The sequence below is a fragment of the Podarcis gaigeae genome (genome assembly GCF_964106915.1).
Source record: "Podarcis gaigeae genome assembly, chromosome: 11".
NCBI classification, from domain to species: Eukaryota; Metazoa; Chordata; class Lepidosauria; order Squamata; family Lacertidae; genus Podarcis; species Podarcis gaigeae.
In genome coordinates, this window is record NC_139687.1 from 30,863,057 (window position 1) to 30,871,305 (window position 8,249).

An 8,249-nucleotide genomic window follows, 5' to 3' on the forward strand; every position below is an offset into this window, starting at 1 on the left:
GCCTGGAGATGTATGCACAGCTGGGTGGGTTTTGCAAATCTATGATTGCAGAAGTTTTCACAGAATTTGGCAGCTGCTCCAGGATTTGTCAATTTCCACAAAATTACTGCAGAATCTTGCCAGTAGGCACAGGATAATCGAGGAGTAACAGCTCACATAGGCAGCTCTCAAAAGCCAAACCTATGTAAGTCATAGAAAACGACGGCAGGCGTGGTTCTTGCTAGCTTGCTTCTGTATCATGGAGAGTATATAGTGTTTATAGGGGTCTGAGGGCAGGGCCTGCTCCAGGTCTGAGGGAGCCCTTGCAATGTACCATTCCATGGACTCCTTCCTTCTTATGTTGGTTGTCAGGGAACTGCCATTGGCTCAGGGACAAGAGGGGAAAAGCCGGATGGATTACAGAGAGCCCCCAAAGATCGTGGGAAGCAGCACCTCCTCAGCGGAGGACAGTAACCATGCCTCCAGTGGAGAGGAGCTTCAGGGCTCAAAGGAGGTGAGGTGGTGCCAGGACAACTTGCCTGAGCAAAGCGGGGGGGGGGGAGAGGTCCTCCGTTACTCACGCCCTCCCTGCGCAGTAGGCTTCTGCGCCGAGAGGGGAGGCGCAAATTGGGCGTCAAGAAACTACTCTGCTGGGGAAGGTTTAAGGACCGTCCACTCACAGATTCTGCCAGTGAATGAGCCAGCCATGGAATCGTGGCTCTCTGCATGGTGAAGGGTTTTTGGCACCAATAACGAGGCTTTACAGCCGACCAGAGAGGCATTTGCCTGATTGCTCTTAAGTAACCCCCTGATATCCTTACAGTAGTGTTCCCCTCCCTGGGGTTCATGGGCCCCCTCATTGGGAGGCTTACTTCGGTGGGGGATGGTGGCAGGTGGTTCACAACTATTGTCTCCATTTCTGGCCATGCCCTGGAAACTGAATTGTTCCAAGATGAAGGTCTATCAGGCTTGTGTGTTGAGCATGCTACTTTATGGAAATGAGTTGTAGGCAACTTACAACTGTCAGGAGCGACGCCTCAGTGCCCTCCACACACGCTGTGTCAGGAAGATTTTGGGTATCACATGCCAGGTCAGAGTCTCAAACAAGGATGTGACCTCCCAGGCTCACATTCGCAACATGTTTGCACTTCTGCCTCAGTGACGTCTATGCTGGCTTGATCATGTCCACAGAATGGAAGATGGAAGGATCCCCAAGGATGTGCTCTACAGGGAGCAGCAGGCTTGTTGGCAGACCAACTCTGTGTTACAAAAATGCCTGCAGACATGACAAGAAGGCGGGCAATCTCAACCCTGCCATGTGGGAATCCCTTGCAGATGACCACATTGCCCGGAGACAGACAGTGAGGTCATGTATCCATGACAGTAACCAGAGGCAGAATGACCACTGGGAGGAGCACAGAGAAGAAACACCATGGTGCATCTGCAGCAGCACAACCAGAAGTCTTCATCTGCCCCAGCTGCAACAAAACATGCCTCTCCATATTGATCTCTACAGCCACAGCAGGCACTGCAACCTTCCAACAGTTTGACTTCACCCCCAAAGGCGCACTCCTCCATTGTCTCCTAGATGCCAACAGCAACAAATTGGGACAAATCTAATGCTAGTTATGCAAGTAGACCCACTGAGATGAAGGCGCATGACTAACTTAGCTTCAGTAATGTTAATGGGTCTACTCTGAGTAAAGCTTAGTTGACTATAGCCCAGGACAGCCTCTCATGCTGAGTGCATGGAACCAGTATCTGTAGAGTGGGGGAATTAACCAATAGAAATCAATGTGCATCTATAGGACATGAGACTTAATTAAAAGAGGTTTTTTTGTTTTTTGAAGCTAGCAGAGCTTGAACTAGGGCTTTTCAGGGTCTGGTCTCTATATGCTCCTAAGGATGAAGCCTGGATATTGAATGCACTGGTGGTGACTGTGCTGTTATAGGCTCTGGATTGTAGGGGAGAGATGAGTAGCAGAGGCAGGTTGGCTCATTGTAGTGAGTGGTTACAGACTGGAAGAGCAGCTGCTCATTTTAAAAACTGTACTATTATTTGTTTATTTAATTTTTAAAATCTGTTTCATTAAAAAAAAATGACAACTTCCAAGATGGCTTGCAATCAATGTTTCTGCAATCATGATAAAAAAAAAATTAAATCCCAAATTCAGCTAAAGCAGCAGGGTGGACCAGCAGAACCAGACCCATCAAACAATGCAATGAAAAGGTCTAAGTAGGTAAAAGAAGAAAGGTTTTCACCTGTCACCATAAAGAGAGGAGATTTGATGTCAGGCAAATACTCTGTGGAAATCATTCAACTGAAATAGCCCTTTCTCAGGTTGTCCCCTACATTACTTCTGAAGGTTGCAGACACCTAAAGACAAGTTTCAGAAGATGACCTAGCATTTGAGCAAGTTTGTGTAATTTTGATGCAGCATTTTTAGCATGCAATTTTATTATGTATATTGGTTTTAAAACTGCTGATTTTATTTCCATATTGATATATTTTATGTCAATTTGTGTGTGTTTTTAACCTTAGGGTTTTGGTAGTATTCTTAATGAATCTTTTATATTGCTTTATGTAAAATGCTTAGGATTTTTTGTTGAATTTTAGCATATGTGTGTATCTCCAGTGTCTCTTTAAGTTGAAGGCAGAGCTTGGAAAATAGAGGAGCTTTGCTGCATTGGGGTCTTGTGGATTAAGGAGTCGACTGAGTGAGAAAACAAGAACAACTTGCGGAGGAGGAAACTGATGGTGGAATTTCTTAAAACACTCTTTAAATTTACAGCTATGCAAGCATTCCTGCTTGCCAGAATGATCTCCCTCTCCCCCCACACACTGTTATGGGGGTTCTCAAGATGCCCCAGAGTGAATTCTGGGGTGCACAGAGGGGGGAAGTCTCATTGCACAAGGATAGAATTGTCTTGGAAGAAAAACGGGATGTGTGAATTTTTGGTGAATGATCCAAATTACACACCAATTTGGTATTTTAATATGTTAAGTACATATATTTGATTAGATTTCTTACCAGCTGTTCTTACCATAAGGTCCCAGATGAGGCTAAAACAATAAAATAGATGGAATGCATAAAACATGCTTTTTTAAAAAAATTAAAAAATAAACAACCAAGAGACAAAAGCTGTAATGGAGGGACATTTGTGGTAGGGACGTTTGGGGATGAGGTGGTTGAGGCCTTGAAGAAGCCACCCAACATTCACTTCTTAAAGTGCTGCATTGGCAGAATTAATTGCTGGCCAGGGAAATGTACTCTCAGGCTTCATTTTGAGTCAAGAGAATCAGACTATTAGAAATAAGATTTCCTTGCATTCAGGAATTGGAATGTATTGTGCCTTTCTCTTGTTGACACAGGGACACTTCAAGGCTAAAATATTGACTTTTTCCTCAGCTGTACTCAAGGACTACACTTCAGAAATCCTTTCATACACTTTCCCTCCATTATAACCAAAGGCTAATCAATATATATATATATATATATATATATATATATATATATGCGCAACAAGGCTACTTGTTGAGCAAATGCTACTTAACATGATAAGAGTGACTGAATTTGACTCAACATGAAGGATGAGAGAATATTACACCCTTAGTGTTATTAATCTATAAGGACAGAGTGTGAGAGAACAAGGCTGAGTCAGAGTTCAGTTCTTCTATATTTAGCTCCTACTAAAACCACACTGACTGTGAACCATTTATGAGGCGAAGAACTACGTTCATTTAATCCATGGTATGTGAACTTTGGCTTCATTTTAATTTTCAAGAAAATCTTAAGGAAGTAACTACTCCAACTGAAAAATATTTATCAGTTACACATTTGGGTTGCTTGGGAAATTCTTTCAGTGGTATTGTTGTGTGTTTTTGTTTTGTTTTGTGGATTTGTTTTTCCCTCTTTTTTTTGTTCATATTACATTGATATTCATTTTTAGATAAGGAAAACAGGATCTTGTTTCTACTTTGCTTTTCCACATGTGGAATTCTTATTTCACAGTTCCTCTGTCTGTGGACCTGGACCATTATTATCATTTGAGTCTCCCTTTCTGCTTGCTTTCAATCCCTGTTTTCCCCACCAACCCTGCAGGGAAGAATATCCCGAGAAAAGCAAGCTCCTAAGCAACTTCAGGTGGAAGAAAAGAACAACAAATTATTTAATTTGTTGTATTATTACTGCCAGGGCACTGAGAATGAGGACCAAAGAGATAGCTTTATTCACTGGAGCCTTCAAGACCAGGTATAGACAAACGTGGCCCTTCAGGTGTTTTGGGACTACAACTCCCATCATCCCTGACCACTGGTCCTGTTAGCTAGGGATGATGGAAGTTGTAGTCCCAAAACATCTGGAGTTTGCCTATGCCTGTTCAAGACCATCTGCTAGAACTGAAAATAAAGGCCTAAGGAGCTGCCCAGTTATATGACTCCAAGACAAATCCTCAAATTGCCAAGTCCTTAATACTAAGGGAATGCCAATAAATTGCAATATGTATCATTACAGGGGTTGAGATTTGTCTTTGGATACCACAGTTAGAGTACTTTCACTGCTGCTTGTCTGTTGTTATGGCATAAATTTACATTTGGTCGCTTGAAGGCATAGACAAAGTCCTTGCTTCCTTGCATTGATTGGCCTTTGGCCTTAGTTGCTAGTGAGGGCAAGACTGGTGACAGTAACACATATCCTCCCACCTCTACATTGTAGATAAGGCCTTGTAGAAGGGTGAAATTCTGGAGCTGCCGAAAGAAACTGTAGCCCAGCTGTAATTCAGAGGGGGGGAAACAGGTATACAACTTAATGGTGCTGCTAGACCTTATTTTGCTGTTTGATGTGCAGGTGGCATCAGTGGCCAGAAGCATGTCACCACATCACCTTGTGGTTGACCACAGGCTTCTCTCACTGAGATCTAGTAACCATCAGTCATGCAACAATAACCTTACATTTGGATTAGTGTGAGGCACCATATGTTGGGCAGGTGACTCAGAAGCTTTAGCTTTGGCTAAAGCTTAGAGTTGAGAAGAACATCATGGGAGAAGTATTTCCAGCTATCTCACCCTTTGATCTTGGAAGCCTTATAAGAAGCGGGTTTCGGGTTCCTGCCCAGGGCCTTGGTGGCGGCTCTCCCATTTGCAGGAGAAAGTCAGAAGAAGGGAAGGAGGATACGCAAGGCTGTTATTTTTGTTATTGGTTGCTGCATGTTGTTAAAGTAATTTGTTATATTTATAGTAATGAAATGTGTTTTTTGTATGTTAGAATTTATTTTTGCTATGTTATTATGAAATTGTTTTTGTAGTGTTTGTTTGAAAGACATCTGTATTTCTTCATTGTCAGCTGTATTGAGCATTATTTTGTGTGAAAGTACAGCATACAAAATAACATGAATGAATGAATGTGATCCCATCATGGGTTTTAATGCAACTGGAGTGGCCACCAATTTGCTTTCAAGCTCAATTCTAAGCGCTGGCTTTTACCTTTAAAACCTTTAAGTGGATAGATACCCAGACATCTTGGTCTCACCCTGTATCTTGGCCATTTCTTGTATGGCTTGTGGATAGGTCACTGTCTGCATTTATTTTGTGTTAATTTGTACAGTGTGTTTCACATCATTATATCTCAGTTATGTTAGGTACCTAGAGAGATATATGCTTAGCCTCCCCATCACAATTTTTAACCCCCCCCCCCTTTTCTCAACAACCATTCATTTCTTATACTTGCTTCTAAGATAGCAAAGTGGTCAGACTGACTTCAAGATTTTTCTCTTGTGTTCTTTTGACATCAATGGCAGTTGCACACAGCGTAACATTTAACAAGTCATTTTTGTGCCATCCATCCAGTGACAGTATTGGTATCAAAGATAGCTGTCACATCAAACTGAAAATTCTCTAGCTTTATTTTCCCACCCTTATAAACCTTTAGCTAAAGTTTGAGCTTAATATTAAGGACAAAGTAAGGAGTTTCATGTTCTCATGGAACGTTATTCCTATACTTTTCTGCCGTATAATTCCTGAAGTGATCCACTCCTTCTCCTTTCTGAAAACGTGTGGCAATTTTAAGAGCTGCCAAATGCAGATTACATAATGTGAGCAGAAATCCATCAGGAATTAAGTAAAACTGAGCAGAATAATTTCACAGACTGTCTCTTGCAATCATTTGTTTCAGTGGTTCTCATTAAAGTCCTGTATGCTGTTAATCCCTCTGTTAGTAGCAGACCAAAATGACACCACTGTTTTCTTATGCTAATATTCCTGCCCTATACAAAGCAGCCTCAGAAATCTTACAAAGGTGACTTTTAGAGATCAGAAGCAAACAATACTAGGGCTGAAGCAATAGGAAACTACCCTCTGACCCACCATTGAAGCATGAAACCTCCTCCACATGGTCTGGTGTCAACCTAAGGTAGCATCACTGCAATGGCCAGATTCTCCCTGCAAATGAGTTCCAGAGAAGCCTCCCTTCTCTCTCTTTTATTGGAGGGCTGAATCAAATGTCTAGGAAATGGACTTCCTGTGCAATCCTGTGCAAAACAGGCCAATTAGATCGATACACAGACACACCACATGTACTTGGGTGTTTTTTGTGGATAAACTGGATTGCCAAACTGAGAAGAAAATAGAATGACCTAGGAAAGTTGTTGGCTTCTGAGCCAGAGCTGAAGCTGGGATAGCTCAGTGAGTAGAGCATGAGACTCTTAATCTCAAGCTCATGGGTTCGAGCCCCATGTTAGGCAAAAGATTTCTGCATTGCAGGGGATTGGACCAGATGAGCCTTGTGGTCCCTTCCAACTCTACAATTCTATTCTACTTGTGTTGATAATTCTACAATTCCATTTGTGTTTGAGTCAGCAGCACTGTACTCATTTAGTACATGCGCTTGAACTATGTATCCAGTTCAGCTTGCCTCTAGTCCACAATTTCACCTGCTGCTCCATCAGACACCACAATGGGGATGTGCAAAACCCATGCCTTTATTTCCGTGGAGTTTTCAGCTTTTCCACCAACCCATGGTCTTTGAAGACTTACTAGGCACAGGGGAAGAGGCTGCCTTTTTGGTAATGGCTCTTTCAATTCCCAGTACTGAACAACATAATGCAACTGGTGCACTTTTTGAGTGAGCATGAAAATACCCATAAATAAACAAAAACAGTTGCCTAGATAAATATACCATGGTCATTTGTTGGATTGCTTTACATACAAAATAATTAAATGTGCATGCAAAACTTCAGTCCCATGGTATGTTCTGACTCATTGAGCTTTATGTCATTTCCTGATTATTATTTTTTTGCATGTTAGCAACGCTTTCAGTTGTTCAAATCACTTTTCTTTTTTAAAAAAGCTGCAAAAATATCTTCTCCGTATTTGCCTTTGATTTTCCTTTTCTTTTTTTGCTCTTTTTATATTACCATCATATATTTAGAAGCCTGCTGCAATTTAACCAGCATATTAAAACCATTAGAGGTATTGGACATGTGCTTTTCTGTTGATTTTCCCAATCTGCTGCTCATCTTATGGTATGCTAATAAATGTCATATATCAGCGTGGTGTGGTGTGAATATCTGTTCTTCTCAATTCAATGGACAGTAGAGTGCAAAACACTGCAAAACTCAGATAAAATTATTCCGCATTTCCCCAGAAGCTTTTGTTCTTTACCCAATTATTGTCTTTATAATATGACAGTGGATTCAGCGGTGCGGGGGAGTGCTCAGTTGACAACTCTTGTGATAGAGGGTCACTTCAATTACACAGATGCTTCCTATGTATTTTTTTTTAATATAGTAAGAAAAAACTTTTGTTATTCTGAAGTTAGAAAATATACCTCTTTGAGTTTGCATAATCAAGCAGATACAAAGCAATTGATGTCACACCAGTAAGAGTTGACTGGAAGTTCAAAGAGCTACTGCTAGACCAGCCTTCCCTAACTACTGGCTAGGAATGATGGGAGATGAAATCCAACAGGATACTAGACAGGCTGGTCTAGATACTAAAATCTCCAATGAGGCATTCATTTACAAAAATTAAACCCTCAGGAATCCTGGCCAAGATAAAGCGCCCTTATTCCTATTGCATACGTGAGCTAGCTTTCCTTCCTTTTGGTGCAACATGAAATTATCCATAGCAGATAAAGTCATGCCCTTTGACCCCACCCCTATGCAGGCAGTCCTGGGTTCCTTGCCTCAGCTCACAGCATTCCATACTTCACTCAAAGAATTCAAGAGGAGACTTTGACATCTAGGTATTGCAGCTGTGATGATCAATTCATTCA